Genomic DNA, 22,338 nt, shown 5'->3' on the forward strand with positions numbered 1-22,338 from the left:
TGATTCTCCTGCCTCAGCCTCCCGAGTAGCTGGGATTACAGGCGTGCACCACCACACCTGGCTAATTTTGTGTTTTTAGTAGAGACGAGGTTTCTCCATGTTGGTCAGGCTGGTCTCGAACACCCAACCTCAGGTGATCCACCTGCCTTAGTGTCCCAAAATGCTGGGATCACAGGCATGAGCCACCACGCCTGGCCCCCTCACATCAATATTTCTCCCAGGCAGCTTGTGACTTACTTTGCCAGCTCAACTCCCTGCCTAGGAAACTTATTGTAGACTCCAGTTCCTCCTTGTCTTGTTCTTGCCTCTGTTCTCTGACGACTGGAATCCTGCCTCTGTGCTCACCACCAGTGTCTGCCAAGCCACTCCTCATTGCTTATTAGAGCCAACAGGCACTACCCTGCCATGAGTGCTCCCACCTGTGACTGGCCCTCAGCCCCCCCCCCCCCCCCCCCCCCCCCCCGTCCCGTGTTCTGCAGCCCTGGTGACCTCCTGCATAGCCTGAGACTGCTCTGATCTTTGGCACCTGACCTTCTTGGTAGATGCAGTGAGACCTCAGGACCTTGCATTTTCTCTGCAGGTGTGAACCCCTATCAACTGAGCTCCAACGCCCCACCCGGCTTCAATCTCTTATTTCACATGGGGCTCTGGGAATGAGCTGTGAAGCTCCTTTCTCTAGATAGTATTTATAGCTGGTTGTAAAAGTCCACTGTTTATTGATACCACAAGTATGTAGTGTGCCCTAGATCTGAACTAGAAAGAGGCACAGGCAGCCACAAAAGCAAAAAAGAAAAACAACAGAAGTAGTATTGAACGGTCAGTGCTACTCAGTGTTAACATGCGGAAGTACCTCTGGGGATCTGGTTAAAATTCACATTCTGATTCAGGGGATCTGGGGTGCAGCCAGGGATTGTGCATTTCTTTTTTTTTTTTTTTCTTTTTTGAGACAGTCTCGCTCTGTCACCCAGGCTGGAGTGCAGTGGTGCAATCTCGGCTCACTGCAACCTCCACCTCCTGGGTTCAAGCAATTATCCTGCCTCAGTCTCCTGAGTAGCTGGGATAACAGATGCCCGCCACCATGCCTGGCTAAGTTTTGTATTTTTAGTAGAGATGAGGTTTTGCCATGTTGGCCAGGCTGGTCTCAAACTCCTGAACTCAGGTGACCCACCCATCTCGGCCTCCCAAAGTTCTGGGATTACAGGCGTGAGCACTGTGCCTGGCCGGGATTCTGCATTTCTGATAAACTCCCAGGCAATGCTGATGTGCTGGTCCACGGCCCACACTTTGAGTAGCAAGAGGGTAGGAATCACACAGACAAACAGGAGTTTGCCACAGGGGTTTGAGGCAGAAACCACCAGGCCCTGTGAACTGCCATGAGCATTCAGAGCAATTTACTTTTGAAGTTCTGAGAAAATGTCCTTAGACTGGGCACAGTGGCTCATGCCTGTAATCCTTGCACTTTGTGAGGCCAAGGCGGGTGGATCACTTGAGGTCAGGACTTTGAGATCAGCTTGGTCAACAGGATGAAACCCTGTCTCCACTAAAAATACAAAATTAGCCGGGCATGGTGGCATACGCCTGTAGTCCCAGCTACCCGAGAGGCTGAGACAGGAGAATTGCTTGAGTCTGGGAGACGGAGGTTGCAGAGATCATGCCACTGCAATCTGCCTGGGCAACAGAGCAAGACTCTCAAAAAAAAAGAATGTCCTTAGGATGCCAATCACCCATGACCTACCCTGCGTGGGCAGCTGCTGCGGTTGGCACCACATGACCCCTGATGTCTCCCGTACCAAGTGAGTCCAGCTCAAGGCTGGTTCTGTGATATTTTCAAATCAGCATCTCTCATGAGTTGTAGTGGCTGAGCTGATGGGTTAGGAGGCACAGGCTGGGGCCATGAAGTCCACTGCGGTTACCTGCAAACTAATGCTGTGATACTGTAATAACTGTTGACATTTTAAAGTATTTACGATGAGCCTTGCTTCTTGGCTAAGTGCCTTAAATAAGATAATCCATGCTTAATTCTCACAACAACCTTTCAAAGTAGATGGCAGTTTAAGAGCACAAGCTCTGGAGCCAGACAACTTGAGCTTGAATCCTGGCTTTGCCACTTCCTAGCTGTGCAACCTTAGGCACATTACTTAATCTCCCCTCTGCCCCCATGTCTTCATCTCTAAATGACGATAGTATTAGTACCTTTCTCAGAAGGTTGGTGTGATGGTTAGTTTAGCTAATAAATATAAAACTTAGAGCAGTGCTTGGCACTCAATAAAATCTTGGTTATTATTGCTCTTTTTTTTTTTTTTGAGACAGTCTCGTTCTGTCACCCAGGCTGGAGTGCAGTGGCACAATCTCGATCACTGCAACCTCTGCCTCCCAGGTTCAAGTGATTCTCCTGCCTCAGTCTTCTGAGTACTTGGGATTACAGGCATATACCACCATGCCCGGCTAATTTTTGTATTTTTGTATTTTTTTTTTTTTAGACTGAGTCTCGCTCTGTCACCCAGGCTGGAGTGCAGTGGCGTGATCTCGGCTCACTGCAACCTCTGCTTCCTGGGTTCAAGCGATTCTCCTGCCTCAGCCTCCTGAGTAGCTAGAACTACAGACATCTGCCACCACACCCAGCTAATTTTTTATATATCATTTTTAGTAGAGATGGGGTTTTGTATGTTGGCCAGGCTGGTCTTGAACTCCTGACCTCAGGTGATCCACCTGCCTTGGCCTCCCAAAGTGCTGGGATTACAGGCATGAGCCATGGTGCCTGGTCTATTATCACTCTTAGCCTTATTTTTACAAAGCAAGGGAACAGGCTCAAAGTGATTACGCAGCTTGCCAGGGTCACACAGTTAGTAAGAGACAGAACTGACTGATAAATGAGGGTTTTAGGAGGCAGAGGAAACCATGACATGGGTGGGCAGATATAGAGGGAGGTGTGGGGAGATGCTGCTGCCTGGGTTCCTCATGCCTCCCTGTTGCAGCCTCCGCCTGCCCAGCAGCAGGGGCCACTATTCCTTGCCTCGGATTCCTTTCCATTTGGTCTAGGAAATAATTCCTTAGAGGGATTTTGAAAAACCAAAGAGCTTCTTTCAAGAGCCATCTTGTATGGGCCTCTGTAGCCTTTGACCAGAAAGGGCCTGACTTGAAGCAGACCCCTTCCTGCTGGAAGTAGGGAGGGAGGCGGATGACGGATATCTCTTGGAGCAGGAGGCACTAGGTGCTGCCTGGGAGGGGAGGGGAGCCATCAAGGCATACAGGTAGGGCTGGGGAGCTGCAGTCCAGCAGTAAGAATGGCAAAGTTGCAGGGCATGCTTGGGAACTGACACCAACCCAAGGGGGCTAGAAGCCAAGGACCAATGAAGAGAACTCAGCAACCATGGCTACCAATTATTGGCACCTGCAAGGGTGATGGGCACTCTGCAAAGTGCTTACTTTATTTATTCAGTTTAATCCTCATGAAAACTGCATGAAGTAGTGTGGTTATGTAAGAGAACAACCTTATTTCTTAGGAAATTCACACTAATGTATTCAGCAGTAAAAAACAAACAAAAAAAACCAGTATCTCCAAGTTATGTTTTTGTTTGTTTGTTTTTGTTTCTTTAAGATAGGGTCTCCCTCTGTCACCCAGGCTGGAGTGCAGTTGCACAATCACGGCTCACTGCAGCCATGACCCCCGGGGTCCAAGTGATCCTTCCACCTCAGCATTCCACAAGATGATGGAACCACAGGCATGCACTACTATGCCTGGCTAATTCTTTTATTTTTTGTACAGATGGAGGTCTCCCTATGTTGCCCAGGCTGGTCTTGAACCCCTAGGCTCAAGTTATCCTCCCACCTTGGCCTCCCAAAGTGCTGGATTTACAGGCATGAGCCACTCTGTGCCCAGCCTCCAACTTCCTCTTAAATGGTGTTTGTTTATACATAAATATTACCTATATATCTGTAAATGATATACATTATGTGTGTAGATATATATTTGGATACATTATATATACCCAGAGATACAGAAACGGTGTCTGTGTGTACATATATATATAAACACACAATTTAAATTGTTTATATATATAAATATATGTAATATATTCAGAAAGAATAAGAGAATATAAGGTAAATGGTCAACACACACACAAAACTGATAAATCTGGGTAAAGGGCATATGGAAATTTCTTGTACTATTTTTGAAATTTTCCTATATGTTTGAAATATCAAAATTAAAGAGACACAAAAATATTACCTGGGAAAGGTCTTCTTAAGACACTTAAAAACAGGATGAGGTAAACACTATCATTCTCATTCTTACAGATGAGGAAAGTGAGGCAAAATATGAGGTGCTTAGAAGATGAGGGTGAGACCAGCTTCCAGAAGGTCAGCAGTGTGTCCCCCAGCACCCCAAGGGGATAGGGAAGTGGGAGGGCTGATCCGCGCTGGGTTGTGTTATACTGAGCTGGTACCTTCTCATGGTAATGGCAGAAAAGGCAAGAGGCAAAGTTGTTTGAGACCAGAACGGGATTCAGTTTTCGATTTGTTGTAATTTGTCGTGCTTGTCTAGACACAGAAATGATGTCCAGTGGGTACCCAGAAACAGACACCTGTGGCTTCACGGTTGAGGGCTTGGGGACACAGGACACCCCTAGGGAAAAGCAAAGAGGGAGAGGTGTCTATTTTCTACTAAGACAGAGTGAGAGGTCTCTGTTTTCTAAGACAGAGGGAGAGCGGTCTATTTTCCACTAAGTTTCTATAGGAGTAAACAGAAAAAGAATGAGGTGTCAGAGCTTGCAAAATAAAAGGTGGCAGAACTTGGCAGCTAGATGAAGGAAGATGGAATGGAGATGGATGTTTCTGGAAACAGGGGTTGCCTGTGGAGCGGGGGCGGGGTAGGTGGGGACCAGGTGGGAGGAAGACCTACATTCCACTATGTACCCTTTGGACCTTAACCTATGCCTATGTTGTAACCATTACAGAGGTACCTTCTAACGGTAACGGCAACAAAGGCCAGAGGCAAAGTTGTTTGAGATCAGGACTGGATTCAGTTTTTGATTTGTTGTTTGAGGTGCTTGTCTAGACACAGAAATGTCCAGTAGGTACCCAGAAGCGGGCACCTGAGGCTTCATGGCAGAGGAGGTGGTTGAGGGCTTGGGGACGCAGGACATCCCTAGGGAAAAGCAAAGAGGGAGAAGAGTGCAAAATGCCCCACCTCCTTTGGATGAGGATGACCCTGTAAAGGAAGGGAGTTGGGAGCACTGCTAAGTGCTACAGGAGGAGGATACCACTGTGTGGCCCCTGATGACACTTCTGGAACCTTGCTCTGAGGCTGGGGTGGGAGAAGGAGGGATGGAGGTGCTGAGGCATGAATGGGGGTGGTGGAGGCAGTGGGTGTGGGACTCTTCTACATTCTTCAGGTAAAGGGGTACCAGGTGGGGTTTGCAGATCGAAGACTTATTCTTGGAGAGGGAGTCCCTGAGCATACTGGAGAACTGAAAGTCCATGAAAGCCTGAAGAAAGAAAGAGATTGTTTTGACATGAGGACCAAGAAGTGGGCCAGGTTGTGGAGGAGGCTGAAGGGATTCTAGCTGGGTCTCTACATTGATTTGCAATTTGGCACAAATCTATTCCCTTGATCAGTGGTTCTCAAACTGAAGATTCCATGAAAATCACTTGGAGGTTCTCTTTACAAATGTGGAGTCTGGGTTCCACCTCCAGAGATTCTGGTTATATTGACTGGGATGGGGCCTTGCAACCTGCATTTGAGCCAATCCCTTTAGAGGTTCAGATGCACGTGGCCAACAGATCACACTGCAGAGAGCTCCTCTGCCAAGGTCAAGAAAAAAATATTGCTTGTTGCCAATAAAGTGCCATGAACTCCTGCGCAAAATGAGGAAAACTCCAGTTGAAGAGGCAGAGGTGTGATCACTATAGATGTATTTTATTTAAAGCTAAAAGCAAACTCAGTTTTTCTGACTACAGAACTTTCTAACTTTATCCTTTGACCTCTGGAGTCAGTGACAAGGCCTATTATTTTCCAATCCAGCATCCTCTGATTTTCCTAATCTGTAATTATTTTGCTTGTTTTTATTATTTGTCTGTAAGCTCCATGTAGGGTGACAGCAATCTTCATTCACTGCTGTGCCTTTTCCTAGCACAGTTCTCAAAGAAGGGACTGCATTCTTTGGTTTCGGTTTTAACCAACGTGCAGAAGTGGACGGTAACCCATGCATGGCTAAAGCCACTTCCTGCTTGCAAGACTCAGCCTGAAGACCCACTTGACTTCTAGTGAACCCTAAACACACATTCTGAAGGATGTTCTATTAGGCAAGCAATAATGCTGCAGACCAAGCCTACAGGCCGTTCAGGCACCAAACAGTCAAAGGCAAACTTGGTTCTCACAAAGCCTTTCCTACCAAAAAAGCAGATGGAGACCCCTTGAGCAGAATAGTCCATAAAAAGAAGGGTGAAATTGGCCAGGCGTGGTGGCTCACACCTGTAATCCCAGCACTTTGGGAGGCCAAGGTGGGCAGATCACGAGGTCAGGAGATCGAGACCAGCCTGGCTAACATGGTGAAAACTCATTTCTGTCTCTACTAAAAATACAAAAAATTAGCTGGGTGTGGTGGCATGCACCTGTAGTCCCAGCTACTCAGGAGGGTGAGGCAGGAGAATCGATTGAATCCGGGAGGCAGAGGTTGCAGTGAGCCAAGGTCACACCACTGCACTCCAGCCTGAACAACAGAGCGAGACTCCATCTTAAAAAAAAAAAAAAAAAAAAGAGAGTGAAATCAAAGATGTTGATAGCCACCACAGATGGGGGCATTTGGTCAAGGAAATAATTCCTTGGAGGGATTTTGAAAAACCAAATGTACTCAGAAAAAGAGCTCACTCACCTTGTTCATGGAGAGAGGGGTATCTGCTAAAACAAGGGTAGAATAAGCAAAGACCAAGCAAAGACAGACCCTGGACAACTGGAAGAAAGTGCCAGTGAAGGAATCACAGGAGTGAAAGAAGCTCTAGTCTAAATCACCAGGACTAATTCAGTGTTGCTCTCCTTGACATCCTGGCCTGACCTACGTGATGGTAAAGAACATGCTTCTGTGGGGGCAGACATGGGTTTGCATGTCAGTTCTGACACTTATTAGCTATCCAAGCTTGGGCAAGTTTTCAACTTTCTAAGCTTCAGTTTCCTCATCTGCAGAATGGAGATGGTTCTTACCTCACAGGGTTGCTATGAGAATTAAACTGGGCGATGTATTCAAAGCACACAGCCCAGAACCTAGCACAATCTAGAGTCTTAATAAATGTTAGCAATTATTAGTTCCTGTCCATAGGCTGTGATCTATATGGTGGCAGTGTCTGCAACCCATTTTCTTGGGGTCCAAAAGATGCAGGTTATGTGCACGAAATCCAAACCAGGTTCAGCAAATGAAAGGAAGGCCCAGCCCCCAGGCTTACAATTCTAAAGTAGCTGAGACCGGCTGGGCGTGGTGGCTCATGCCTGTAATCCAGCACTTTGGGAGGCCAAGGCGGGTGGATCACCTGAGGTCAGGTATTCGAGACCAGGCTGGCCAACATGGTAAAACCCCATCTCTACTAAAAATACAAAAATTAGCTGGGCGTGGTGGCACACACCTATAATCCCAGTTACTCAGGAGGCTGAGGCAAGAAAAGTGCTTGAACCCAGGAGGCAGAGGTTGCAGTGAGCCAAGATTGTGTCACTGCACTACAGCCTGGGTGACAGAGCAAGACTCTGTCTCAAAAACAAATAAATAGAAAATAAAGCAGCTTAGATCAATTTATTCAGAAGCATTACTGCTGCAATGGGAGTTGAAGATTTTCACATTCTGGCAAAAGGAGCCCAAATATCTTTGATTCTTCACCCATCAGGAAAAAAAGAACAAGACAGGTACGCATAGAAGAGGGGAAATGACCAAACAGCAAGCTAATGACATTCCCTCAAATATTTATGTATTTTTTTTTTTTTGAGACGGAGTCTCACTCTGTTGCCCAGGCTGGAGTGCAGTGGCACGATCTCGGCTCACTGCAAGCTCCGCCTCCCAGGTTCACGCCATTCTCCTGCCTCAGCCTCCCAAGTAGCTGGGACCACAGGCACCCGCCACTACGCCCGGCTAGTTTTTTGTGTTTTTTTTTTTTTAGTAGAGACGGGGTTTCTTTCTTTTTTTTTTTTTTTTTTTTTTTTTGAGACGGCGTCTCGCTGTGTCGCCCAGGCTGGAGTGCAGTGGCGCGATCTCGGCTCACTGCAAGCTCCGCCTCCCGGGTTCACGCCATTCTCCTGCCTCAGCCTCCGAGTAGCTGGGACTACAGGCGCCCGCCACCACGCCCGGCTAGTTTTTTTTGTATTTTTAGTAGAGACGGGGTTTCACCGTGTTAGCCAGGATGGTCTCGATCTCCTGACCTCGTGATCCACCCGCCTCGGCCTCCCAAAGTGCTGGGATTACAGGCTTGAGCCACCGCGCCCGGCCGAGACGGGGTTTCACTGTGTTAGCCAGGATGGTCTCGATCTCCTGACCGCGTGATCCGCCCGCCTCAGCCTCCCAGAGTGCTGGGATTACAGGCGTGAGCCACCATGCCCAGCCATGTATTTTTTTTTTAAGACAGAGTCTTGCTCTGTAGCCCAAGCTGCAGTGCAACGGCAGGATCTCAGCTCACTGCAACCTCCGCCTGCTGGGTTCAAGTGATTCTCTTGCCTCAGCTTCCCGAGTAGCTGGCACTACAGGAGTGTGCCACTATGCCTGGCTAATTTTGTATTTTTAGGAGAGATGGGGTTTCACCATGTTGGCCAGGCTGGTCTTGAACTCCTGACCTCAGGTGGTCTGCCCACCTCGGCCTCCCAAAGTGTTGGGATTACAGGCGTGAGCCACTGCACCTGGCCGTCCCCCAGATATTTACTTCTCCACCTCCTGCAACTATTTTTTAAATACTTCCTGAATCATCTCAATTTTTCCGAGTAAAACTATAAATATTAGATTTTAAAATATCTCAGGTTCCTATGGCACTTGCCACCTTTACAAAGTACTTTCATTTAATCTCATTCAACCTCTACAAATGTTTGTAAGGAAGGCAGATATTTACCTACAGCTATGCTTCTCCAATCTGGCTGCAACCTAGAATCAACTAGGGGCTTTCTAGAAATTCCCTGCCCAGGCCATACCACAGACCAAGTAAACCAGAATCTTTGGGGGTGGGCCAGGCATGGGTATTTTTAGCTGTTCCCTCCAGTGATCTGATGAGTCTAATATGTAGCAGAAGCGGAGATCCACTAACTGTTCCTTTTGTTCCCCCAGCTCCAAACATACCTCCTCATCTCCTTGTAGAAAGGAGATCAAAGTTCCTTATTCGTCCATTGCAGAGCTAAGGAAACCAGGGCTCAGGAAGGTTAAAAGATTTGCTGCTGAGAGGAAGGGCCAGAAACAGAATCCAAAACTCTCGACCGGGGAGCATTCAAGCCTGGCTTAGTGTGCTTCTACTGCATGCCAGCCATTGAGCTACCCATTAACCAAGAATAGAAAAGATGCAGGAAATCATGCCGTTCTATCACAGTGCAGGATGCTATGGAGCCTGGGCTGAGGTGGGGAAGGTATTTCTAAACTTCATTTGTAAGCTGAATCTTAATGCCAAGAAGATGTGAGGCGATGGTGAGAGCCTGGAGAAGGGAGTGTGGAGGTTTAGAGTGGCCAGTAAGGGTTGGGGAATGATATTAAAAATGTTCCTAAGTTGGCCAGGCGCGGTGCCTCATGCCTGTAATCCCAACACTTTGGGAGGCCAAGGCAGGCAGATCACCTGAGTTCAGGAGTTTGAGACCAAACTGGCCAACATGGCAAAACCCTGACTCTACTAAAAAAAAAAAAAAAAAGAAAAAAAAAATACTGGGCCAGGCACAATGGCTTACGCCTATAATTCCAGCATTTGGGAGGCTGAGGCGAGTGGATCACCTGAGGTTGGGAGTTCAAGACCAGCCTGACCAACATGGAGAAACGCCATCTCTACTAAAAATACAAAATTAGCTGGGCATGGTGGCACATGCCTGTAATCCCAGCTACTTGGGAGGCTGAGGCAGGAGAATCACTTGAACCCAGGAGGCAGATGCTGTGGAGAGTCAAAATCACGCCATTGAACTCCAGGCTGGGTGAGAGTGAGACTCCATTTCAAAAAAAAAAAAAAAAGGTTCATAAGCTAATTAAGACTATTTCAACTGGCTACATGCACCTGTGCTCAGAATATTCTGCAATCCTGGTCAGTGTCTGCCATTCAACCACTAACAAATATCTGAGGTCTTTCTGGGTGCAAACACTTAGCCAGCAGTTTACAGACTTGAGTGGGCAGCAGAGTTACCCAGACAGCTCATGAAAACCCAGATTGCTGGGCTGTACCCCCAGAGTTTCTCATTCAGTCGGTCTAACATGGAACATGAGAATGTGTTTCTAACAGGTTCTCGGGTGAAGCTGATATGCTGGTCTGGAACCACATTGAAGAACCGTTGTACAAGGGCCAAAACCTTGGAGGGCCTGGTGGCCAGTGAGGAGGCTGAAAAAAACCCCAAGGTCCTCCACCGGCTGCTGGTAAATGTTTTATATCAGCAACAGAAATAAGCCACTTATGTTTGTTTTGAAACTCCTTGAGCTATTAAGACACCTCTTAATATTCCTGTCCAGAAAAAGTCATTGTCTACTGGGAAGAAGTCTATCTTCTTAGGCATGACCAGTTTTTCCAGGGGACATTTTTCTCAGAGAGAAACAAGAAGTGGTTTACGTCCAAAAAATCTGGTCCTCAGAATAAATGAATTGAGCAGTAACTCTGTAACTATAGAGAAAGTTATCAAATATATTACGGGGACTATAATGGCTGCCATTAGAACTGCCCGGTCAGTGGAACTTGAATATAATGAGAGATGTCTAATGTGATTCTTACTAACTCTATGAGATGGCTTCTAATTTATTCTCATTTTGCCAATGAAGAAATGAAGGCTCAAAAAGACGTAAGTAACTTTGACCAAGGTCACAGAACCAGCAAGTGACAAAGGTATGCAAAGCTGAAGCAGTGGTCTAGGGGAATAGCGGTGGGTAAGACCTCCCTAGAGGGCTCAAGTGAGGATTCCACGAGAGGAGGTATTTGCTCTTCCTCAAAACCACCTCCCTGTACTTCCTGGAGATGAAGTAGGGAAAGTTTCCTGGGGTGCAGGAGCCCAGGGACCCTTCCTCTCCCGAGCAGATCAGTGCAGGGGAGTCCTGGCTCAGTTCCACTGAGAAACAGGGAGGGCAGTTTCCTCTGATCCTGCCGTGGCCATGAAAATTCAAATTCCATACATTCTAACGAAAGAGAAGTCCCTTCGGTCTTCCGGAATCCGCTTAGACTGGCTGCTTCCCCGTGTTTGCCTGCTTTCTTCTTGAGACAGGGTCTCACTCTGTCACCCAGGCTGGAGTGCAATGATGTAAACACGGCTCACTGCAGCCTTGACCTCCTGGGATCAAGCGACTCCCACTTTAGCCTCTGGTGTAGCTGGGACTACAGGTGTGGACCACCATGCCCAGCTCATTTTTTGAATGTTTGTAGAGACGGGCAAGAAAGTGAGATCCCATCTTACTTTCAAAGTGGGATCTCACTTTCTTGCCCAGGATGGTCTCAAACTCCTGGGCTCAAATCATCCTCCTGTATCAGACTCCCAAAGTGCTGGGATTACAGGTGTGAGCAGCCATACCTGGCCTCCTGTGCCTTATCTTTTAATGAACAAGAAAAACCCACAGGATTTTGCTACTGGTCAGGCTTTGGTCAGCAAAAGAAAAGAACATGATATATGGTCCTCATAATCACAGTCCTCATAAACACAGGTAGACAGTGTTGGCTCATGAGACCATTTCCTTTAGCTCTCTTAGCATAGGGAGGACGAAGTTACTTCATTTGTCTTCAGTTTCCTCATCTGCAAAACAGGGATAATTGAGTACCCTCTCCTAGGTTATTATAAGGAGTCAATGAGTCAGTATATTGGTTGGTATGAGTGGGGTCAAGCCAGCATCATCATCTGGGGACCTGCAGGAAATGCACATTCTTGGGCCTCACCCAGATCCACTGACTCAAACTGAGTATTTAACAAGCCCTCCAGGTGGTTCTGATGTTTCCTCAAGTTTGACAACCACTGCGCTTGAAAGTAAGCTCCATGAGGACAGGAGTTTTGTTGGTTTATTCCCTGCTGAACCCCCAGTGCCCAAACAATGCCTGACGTATTACAGGTACACTATCCAATAAGTATTTGTTAAATGACTGAATGTGTCCAGATGAGACAGGAGAGGAAGAAAACAGACTTAGAGAGCCTGGTATTTCTACTATATTTGCACAGCTCCATGACTAGCTGTGCCTCTCACTAATTTGTAGTAAATTCTGTGAGTTGGAGACTCTATTGTGTATCACCCTAGCATTCCCAGCAATTAGCCTACCTCACCACAATAGGCTCTTGATAACATCCTACTAAAGGCCCCAAGGTCTCCCGGCTTCAAATCTAGGTTTGCACCACCACTGTCAACAGATGTCACCAGGTCTGTCCCTCCACCTTCCTAAAAGAGCTCTAGAGAACACCAAATCCCCAGTCATAATGCGATTTATCTATTTAACTATTTCCCAGTCTCATCACCTGTGTGCACACCCCATTGCAGCAGGGACTTTGCTCTGATCCTCCGCTCTGGCAACAGAGTCTGAGCACAGTAGGCACTCCATAAATACCTGCTGAGTGAATGTCCAACCCCCCACTGGGTGGGACGTGATAAATGCCAATGCCCTTCCTGCAACACCACCATGCTCAAATCAGCAGGTCCTCAAACAGCTCTCAAACAGCGCAAAAGGGAAGACTGAGTGAGGGGACAAGATATCAAAGCAGTTACAAATGAGTTCCAGAGACCTCCAGTTCCTGCATCAGCCTTTTTAGCTCTGCCATGACAACTGCAATTCATTACCCTGATTCACACACAACCCTGGTGCCAGCTCACTGGCAAGAGTTGCTTCAGTCCAGAAATTCCAAAGAAGGGCTTGCCTCCGATAAGACTGGGGGAGGAGGGGAGTTTATTGATTCATACAATGAGTGCTGCCAAGGTGGTTTGCGAGCTCTAATGTCAACGTGGCTCAGGTGAGCCATGGCCCACCAGGAAGAGACTAGAGTTGGCAAGGGAGAAACAAGGGTTTTAGTTCCTCTGCCATTACCAATGCATAGGAGGGCAGGTTGAGCTAACTGGAAGGCATGATGTGCACTAAGCATTGTTTTAAGACTTTCTATATTGGAGGTCATATCCTCACCATGACTCTCAGGGGTAGGTAGGTTGTACTTTTTTTTTTTTGAGACGGAGTCTCGCTCTGTCGCCCAGGTTGGAGTGCAGTGGTGCGATCTCAGCTCACTGCAAGCTCCGCCTCCCGATTTCATGCCATTCTCCTGCCTCAGCTTCCTGAGTAGCTGGGACACAGGCGCCCGCCACCATGCCCGGCTAATTTTTTTTTTTTTTTGTATTTTTAGTAGAAATGGGGTTTCACTGTATTAGCCAAGATGGTCTCGATCTCCTGACCTTGTGATCCGCCCGTCTCGGCCTCCCAAAGTGCTGGGATTACAGGCGTGAGCCACCGCGCCTGGCCAGGTTCTACCCTTATCCTTGTTTTACAGCTGAGAAGAACTGGTTCAAGGTCACTTACTTTTTTTTTTTTTTGAGACGAAGTTTCGCTCTTGTTGCCAGGCTGGATCGCAATGGCACAATCTCGACTCACTGCAACCTCTGCCTCCCGGGTTCAAGCGACTCTCCTGCCTCAGCCTCCTGAGCAGCCGGGATTACAGGTGCCTGCTACCACGCCCGGCTAATTTTTTTGTATATTTAGTAGAGATGGTGTTTCACCATGTTGACCAGGGTGGTCTTGAACTTCTGACCTCAGGCAATCCACCCGCCTTGGCCTCCCAAAGTGCTGGGATTACAGGCATCAGCCACCGTGCCCGGCCCCACTTACTATTTTAAAGTGACAAAGCCAGACTTGACTCAGTGTCCTCTAATGATCTTTGTGGAGAGCTTATCTACTACAGGGAATCGTGAATCATGTGGTGTGCAATCCCATGTTTGGGTGGAACCACTCACACACATACATTTTTTTTTCCATGGTGAAAACATGAGCTTGTCACTTGAGTTGTCTCTCGGCCTCAGTTTCCCCATTTGCAAAATGCCAGAAAAACATGATGGCAATAGTGTTTGGCATGTGACAGACACTGGATAAGGATCTTTAAAGACAATCATGATTATTAATCACCATTATCACCAGGTGCCAGTTATTGTTCTCACTGTTAGTGATACAAAGTCAAACAATGCACTTGTAAGAAATTCCTGGAATACACAGTGAAATGCTCACAGCGCGACTCTCCAAGAAAAACCACGACAGATGTAGGACTGGAAGGCTGTCCCAGGGTCATCTCATCCTAGCAGCCACCTGATGCCTGCATCTTGACATTTCATCCTTCCAAGTCTGTTACCTGTCAGTGGATCCCAGGGGCTGCCCCAGGGACGAATCCAACAAGTAACCGCCACTGGGCAGGGAGGAAGCCATTGTGGGGGCTGCTACCAAAACAGGCCCGGGCAACAGCAGGCAGCCGACTGGGGAAAGTCAGCAGCTGCAGTTGGCCTGGTGTCCTCACTGCCAGAGAATGATGAATGGAGCAAGAGAAGAAAAAAAAGCCAACAAAGGTGTCCCTAATCTTGATGCAGCTTCAATTTTTTTTTTTTTTCTGGCTGACCATTGAGTGAGAACTTAAGCCTCCATCCCTTTTCTTTGGCAGACATTTGAAACTGAAAGATCCCATTTCTTCCCAACAGAGAGATGTCATGGGTAGAAGCATTGAGCAGGCAATTGGCAAGGGGTGGGGGGTGGGGAGAATGGACATGTGACCCACCACACTAGTCCTTTTTCTTCCCCTCCTCCTCACTCTCTGCTCCACCCCCTCTTCCCCATGCCACATCTTTAGAGAATATTCTCCCCCACACAACAGTGAACGCCTGCCCCCTCCTCCCGCCACCCCATTATTATTATTATTTTTTTTTGCTGCTCAGGAACTAAAGGCTAAATAGCCTGCTGGGGAAGGTTTAATAACAAAATGTCACTGTATCCCGTTTCTTAGTTTTCTCTTTCTTTATCTCACTCAGAAACCGATTCGAGGCAGCAGCAACTGAGCCTTTCGCTGTTCTACCTAAAGGTGTGCAGCTGGCTGGCCATCTCCATGCTGGGAGAGGCAAGACGGGAGTTTTTTGCCCAGATCCAGCCCTCAGCTCTGTCCAAGTGGAAGTGCTTCCCGCAGCAAGTAGCCAGGAGCTGGTGATAGGGATGTCACCAGGCCACTTCTCCAAGTGAAGTGGATTCCTCTTATCCAGGGCCCCTTGCTGAACCGGAGGCTGCAGAGCCTCATCACCTAGCACTACATGTGACTGGAGAGAGCTCCTGATACACGTCATGGACAGCCGCCTGACATTAGGTCGGCATTCCCTGCAAATGCCACTGAAGCCTGATCAAGCCTTCTGTCACTGAGGGAACCGTGCAGCAAGACAGTGGCCACCTTTGACTCCCCTATTCTAGCCTTGTTTCTCCTTATATGCACCTGAACTTGGCATGCCAACCTTCCAGGTAACTAAGGCAACCTGATTCTCTTCCCTTCAAAAGGGCAGTGTTTTTCTCACAGCAATCTGGGACCCCAGGGAATTGGAAAATTGGGTCAGTTTGGCTAAGCCCTCTCCCCGGGAGGGGGAGGGATGGCGACAGAGAGGAACAGCCTTGGCTACTCATTCCCTGGCTGTTGGGAGCATTTACCCAAGCGACTTGGAAAGGACTGTGAACTCCCTATACACACTGCATCCTTCAGAGTCCCTCTGCCTGCATCTCTCTTCTCCCATCCCCAAAGCTCTGGTTAGCCAGCTGCTCCCAGAAGGTGGAGTTTATACCAAACTCCTAAGCTCCCAAGCTGCCATGAGGATCTCACTGGCTTCTCTGGTTAAGGCTCCCTAGCAAAGTCTCTCCCTGAGATCCACATCAGGTTCAGCTGTTTTAAGAACAAATGGTAACTCTCAAGCCCAGCTGTCAACAGGGCACTCTGGGGCCCTGAGATGGATTAATAAGCCAGCACAGAGCCAGACCAGGCTACAGCTAGTATGAGTGTAGATGCCAGTATCCAGCTAGGTGGGCTCCAGTCCTGGATGCAACACCTGTTGGTGATCTTGAGCAAGTTACTTAACCCTTTTTTTTTTTTTTTTTTTGAGACAGCGTTTCACCCTTGTGGCCCAGGCTAGAGTGCAGTGGTGCGATCTCAGCTCACTGCAACCTCCGCCTCCCGGGTTCAAGCGATTCTCCTGTCTCAGCCTCCTGAGTAGCCGGATTACAGGCATGTGCCACCACGCCCGGCTAATATTTTGTTTTTTTTTTTTTTTTTCTGAGACGGAGTCTCACTCTGTCGCCCAGGCTGGAGTGCAGTGGCTGGATCTCAGCTCACTGCAAGCTCCACCTCCCGGGTTCACGCCATTCTCCTGCCTCAGCCTCCCGAGTAGCTGGGACTACAGGCGCCCGCCACCTCGCCCGGCTAGTTTTTTGTATTTTTTTTAGTAGAGACGGGGTTTCACCGGGTTAGCCAGGATGGTCTCGATCTCCTGACCTTGTGATCCACCCATCTCGGCCTCCCAAAGTGCTGGGATTACAGGCTTGAGCCACCGCGCCCGGCCATATTTTGTATTTTTAGTAGAGATGGGGTTTCACCATGTTGGCCAGGCTGGTCTTGAACTCCTGACCTCAGGTGATCCACCCACCTCAGCCTCCCAAAGTGCTAGAATTACAAGAGTGAGCCACCGCACCTGGCTGGTTACTTAACCTTTCTAAATTTCAGCTCCCTCATCTGACGTACTTACCCCATATAGCTGTTGAAAAGATAAAATGAGGTCACAATATAGAATGCTTAGCTCAGTGGGCAACAGAGAGTAAACACTCAATAGACGTTGGTATTGACTATTATTTTATTCCTCTCTGGGTTACCAAATCTCTTACTTCTCCCTATTATCAATCCTAGTGTTTTTAAACCTCATTTCTTTCTTAATAATTGACATAGGATGTTCCCAAGCATGGTAGACTCCCATGGAATACGTAGATCTTAAACTCAAGCCTTGGAAAGAGATAAAAAGCCCTCTAATAACTTGTATATAAGCATTAGTATTATATGTCTACAGGTATTAGTGGATCATTCAGAGCAGAAGCATGGAGAATAGAGAGGTTCTGGGTAATTTCCCTGGCAGACTGGTTTTAACTCTCATTTAAGAAACCTTGTTGGGTGGGGCACAGTGGCTCATGCCTGTAATCCTAGCACTTTGGGAGGCTGAGGCAGGCAGATAATTTGAGGTCAGGAGTTCGAGACGAGCCTGGCCAACATGGTGAAACCCTATCTCTACTAAAAATACAAAAATTAGCTGGGCGAGGTGGCATGCACCTGTAATCCCAGCTACTTGGGAGGCTGAGGCACAAGAATTGCTTGAACCTGGGAAGTAGAGGTTGCAAAGAGCTGAGATTGCACCACTGCACTCCAACCTGAGTGACTGAGCAAGACTCAGTCTCAAAAAAAAAAAAAAAAAAAAAAAAGCTTGTTGGAATATGACATTAGACTGACAATAACTCTAAATCCATTTTAATTGACTATAAAAATAGGAATTCACTTGCAATCACTGGAACTGTAATCATTTGACATATAGCAAATTCCTATAACACAACTCACAAATGATTGTGACACACCATGAATGCAACTTCCTGGTCTCTACAATCAAAACGGATTATGGAGAATAAGGCAGCCATACACATAAAATATGTGTGATTATCATTGATGAGAAGGACATAGATCTAATTTTTAGTAAAAAATGTGTGTAAGAGAAAGAGAAAAAGAAACTTTTACTAGACTCAACGTTGGCATTTATATTCTGTGTGACCTTGGGCAAGTCACTTGTCTCTGGTTCTCAATTTCTTTCTTTTTTTTTTTTTTTTGAGATGGAGTTTTGCTCTTGCTGCCCAGGCTAGAGTGCAATAGCACGATCTCAGCTCACTGCAACCTCCACCTCCCAGGTTCAAGTGATTCTCCTGCCTCAGCCTCCCAAGTAGCTGGGATTATAGGCATCCACCACCACGCCCGGCTAATTTTGTACTTTTAGTAGAAACTGGGTTTCTCTGTACTGGTCAGGCTGGTCTCGAAACTCCCTACCTCAGGTGATCTGCCCACCTCAGCCTCCCAAAGTGCTGGGATTACAGTCGTGAGCCACCGCACCTGGCTGGCTCTCAATTTCATCAGAGAAATGAGAGGCCTGGATTTCACGAACAGAAAGGTCCACTCCAGCTGCAAAATTGGGTAGATATGCAGCCTCCATTTGATGCTGGTGTTTCACAGGTACTTTCTAGTAAAAGTTACAGGAACTGGCATTCCTGAGTGTCCCCTGCACGTCAGACTTAATGCTTGCTGCCCTACCTACCTTCACTTACTTATCACCCATAACTACCCTTGATGGTTAATGGACATCTCCCCATTCATTACAAGACAAACCCAAGGTTCAGGGAGATTATGTCAATTACCAAGGTAACCCAGGTAGCAAGTGGCAGATCCAAGATTCCAGGAGCCAAAGATTCACTTACCCACATTTGCCCTCTAGGTGCCCATGACCTGGCCACACCAGAATGGTCACAAGTAAGTGAAATCATGCCTGTCTTAGCTCCATTTCCCAAGGCCAAATTCCTTAGGCACTGGAGCAGCGGTCTTGATTCTGCAGGTAACTCAGCAGGAAGTAAAATGAGACAGTGGTTAGAAATGTGTGTTCTGGCGTGAGCCTGCCTAGTATTCACATCTCAGCTCCACAAAGGTTGAGGGGCTTTACCAAGCCTCCCTGAGCATTGGGTAATTCAGGTAGGTAATAGTTGTACCTAGTCCCAGGGTTGTTAGGAGGATTTAAAGAGAGAGCCCACATAAAGCTGTCAGCAGACTGCCTGAATATAGTAAATACCCAATCATTATTTGCTACCTAGCTAAATAGGAGGGCTTTTGATGGTGGCAAGCAATTTCCAAGCTTATCTATGGCAAGAGTTATGAACCTGGGGTCCAGGAGGTCCCTGAAATTATTTAAAAACCTTTTCTCTAGGAAGAGTTCTGAACCTTTATCAGTCTCATAAGGGTCTGTGACCTGACGGAGGTTAAGACTTTTTGACTGCTGTAGACCTGACTTCCTACCATATATATTATTTCTCAAATAACAGGGTTAGCAAAAGATCCTCAAGTCGTGGGAGAAATTGCTGGATCCTCTCAGCATGGCCTCTCCAGGCATGTGTGCCTCTGGTATTTATCACACAGTCCCAGAAACTGCCCAGAATTCCCAGGTGGTTCCTATGAGAAGGTCTGAATACAAATCGCACAAAAAGAAGGAATCAGGCTGCAGGAACCTTCTCTGGGAGGGCCAGCCCCAAAGATCTATTCTTCCTCCGAGAACAATCGGTGCATTTGTTTTGCATACCACGAAGTGAAATACACAGGACACTGGCCCCTTTTCTGGGAGCTCACAAAAGCACCCGGAGTTACTCTGCAAAAGGAGCATGGCTCCAAGGTGCTGTTCAGACCTGATCCACAGCACCTGATTCCAGAAGGGCCTGTCACCTTCCCAGTCTGGCCTTGACTCAGGAAAAGCCTGTGGTGCTGCTGGAGCCTTTGGCCCAGTGGGCAGGACCCAAGCTGTCCACTGGACCCTCTCCGGTTGTTGGGACAACCATCCTCAGGAATTTCGGCCTCCCAGTCTTCCCCTGGGTGAGAAGGGGAGAGAGTTGGCAAGGCTGGCTGCTTGGCTGCTCTTCCAACCCCCTGGTGAAAGGGGAAGCTGAAAACTGGATTCCCTACCCCCAGCAGCTCCTGGCCGGCCAGCACACAAAACAGCTCAGCCCCAGAGGGAGGAATGTGCCAAGACATTCTTTAGGGTTGGTAACCAGAGACGCTATTTTGTCCTTGGTGGCTAAGAAATCACTTTTCTGACCGCAGGACCATTTGACTTACTTCTTTTAAATTCAAGGGAATGGGTGGGCATCTCCATGATTCAGGTAAGGAAAAATCCAAGGCAAATAAACACGCACGCACACACACACACGGAGTGGAATTTTTAGTGCAATTTTTTGTCTCACAGAATTAATTAATTGCAGGGATATAACTACCTTGGCAGAATTTTTTCTCCCTAACCCACCACCCCCAAAATAAGTTTGGTTCTTTTCAGCTTTGTTAAATTTCTTCTTCCTTTTTCTCATAGCCAATCCCTGTTCCCCCTTCTCCTCTCATGGAGTCTGGAGACGTAAGAGAGGCAGAAGGGTTTGAAATAATATCTAAGAGCTGGCAGGCCCGTGAAGACCATCTAACCAACCCACTTCTCAAGCACTCAAACCTCAGAGAGGTCAAGCGATTTGCCCAAGGCCACACAGACAGGACTAAAAGGCAAAAATGGGGTATGCCAGAGGGAAATTCCAGAAAACCACAAGTGGATATCCTCCAATTAGCCCTTTTCCAAAACGTACAAAGCTGTACGTTGTTTTTCCAAAACGAGCACAATAGTGACCCCCAGAGTTGACCTGAGACCCCCCTCAGGATCCCAAGTTCAGGGGCCCAACACCAGCCCAGTGCAGGTGGGATGACAAGGAGGTACAGAGATGAAGCTTCGAAACCAGTGACACAAGGCCAAGTGTGGTGGCTCACACCTGTAATCCTAGCACTTTTGGAGGCTGAGGTGGGCGGATTGCCTGAGCTCAGGAGTTCAAGACCAGCCTGGGCAACACGGTGAAACCCTGTCTCTACTAAAATACAAAAAATTGGCTGGACGTGGTGGCATGCGCCAGTAGTCCCAGCTACTGGGGAGGTTGAGGCAGGAGAATTGCTTGAACCCAGGAGGCGGAGGTTGCAGTGAGTCAAGATCTTGCCACTGCACTCCAGCCTGGGTGACAGAGAGAGACTCTGTCTCCAAAAAACAAAAACAAACAAACTAAAAAACAAAAGCAAACAAACAAAAAAACCAGTGACACAAGATGAAGAAGGTGAGCTGCTCACCTAATGGCCACTGTGTTTCTGCCTCCTCTCCATGGCTTGTCAATCTGCTTAAAAACAAAGGCTGGGCAACCAAGGCATTGGGGCCTTAGGCTGGCCACAGTACCTAGCTAAAATATACTAACACTGTTTGTTTTTTTGTTTTTGTTTTTGCCTATCTTTTTTGTTTCCCCTTTATGACAATAGATATAGCTAGTTTCCCATTTGTGAAAATAGTACACAAATTTTTAAAGTGAGTTGATCTAAAGTCAAGGAGTAAGTAAGCAATAGCACAGGTGGATATAGCAAAAAAAATCATGGAGGTGGTCCATGTAACACTAAAATTTGGGAGACTGTGCTCTAGCCAATCAGTTCTTGATAGAAGCTACTTGCTTGCCCTTTTCCAAGGGTAAAGAATTACTGTTGAAAGGAGTCTCCTATTGCTGTATTAGAAGTCCCCAGATGCATGATTATCAGTGTTGGCAGTGGCGGTCCTTTCCCTCCAACAGGACGTCCAATTGCTAACAGCACACAGGCCTCAGTAAACTACAGGGACCTAAAGTGGGGCAGGTCACATACGCTTGAACTTGTGTCTGCTCTGAGAAAAGGACAAGAGAAAAGATGCTGCCAAGTGCACCAACACAGTAACAGAGCCGGCAACTGACCTGAGTAGGGGCAGGGAAGCAGCGTGTCAGGGTGACAAGTTTGAAGGTTAGCACTTCAGAGCGGTGAAGAACTGGTATGCAGAATGGCAGAAAAATAAAAATATTTGAGCAAATCACACCTCTGGGCTTCAAATTTTCTCTTATGTTTCAAATGGGAGTTGGGCTCTGATCTACATCCCTTCCAACTTTTAAGCATCCCAATATTCCCTTCCAAGCAAACCTTTTAAATTCAGGGAAATGGTGGGCCTCCCACATCTGACAAACAGGGAAACTGAGGCTCAGAGGTTGAGGTAGCTTACCTAAGAGATGCTCTCTAGCACTAAATATTTACCTTCCAGATTACATTCATGAGACATTCAGCATGGTGCTGAGTGTAGAGGAGACATCCAGGAAGTGCTGAATGAATGAATGAATGAATGAATGAATGAATGAACGAACGAACGAATGTAAGTGCTCCCAGAAGATACCGAGAATCTCAACTCTCATTTTCTTTCTGCTTATTTTCTTTTTTTAACTCACATCTTGCTACATACACTTCTGGGACACCTCCACCCCAACCACACAAGATGAAGAGTCCAAGAAATTCACCTTGGTTGCTTTACAGGGACC

General features: G+C 47.3%; 1 protein-coding gene across 4 annotated transcripts in view; it reads right to left on the minus strand.

Moving 5' to 3' along the window:
* WWC1 (WW and C2 domain containing 1) overlaps positions 1-22,338 on the minus strand; it is a 175,589-nt gene that overhangs the window by 151,987 nt on the left and 1,264 nt on the right. The window lies entirely within an intron of this gene.

This window comes from Macaca thibetana, chromosome 6 (assembly GCF_024542745.1).
Source record: "Macaca thibetana thibetana isolate TM-01 chromosome 6, ASM2454274v1, whole genome shotgun sequence".
NCBI lineage: Eukaryota > Metazoa > Chordata > Mammalia > Primates > Cercopithecidae > Macaca > Macaca thibetana.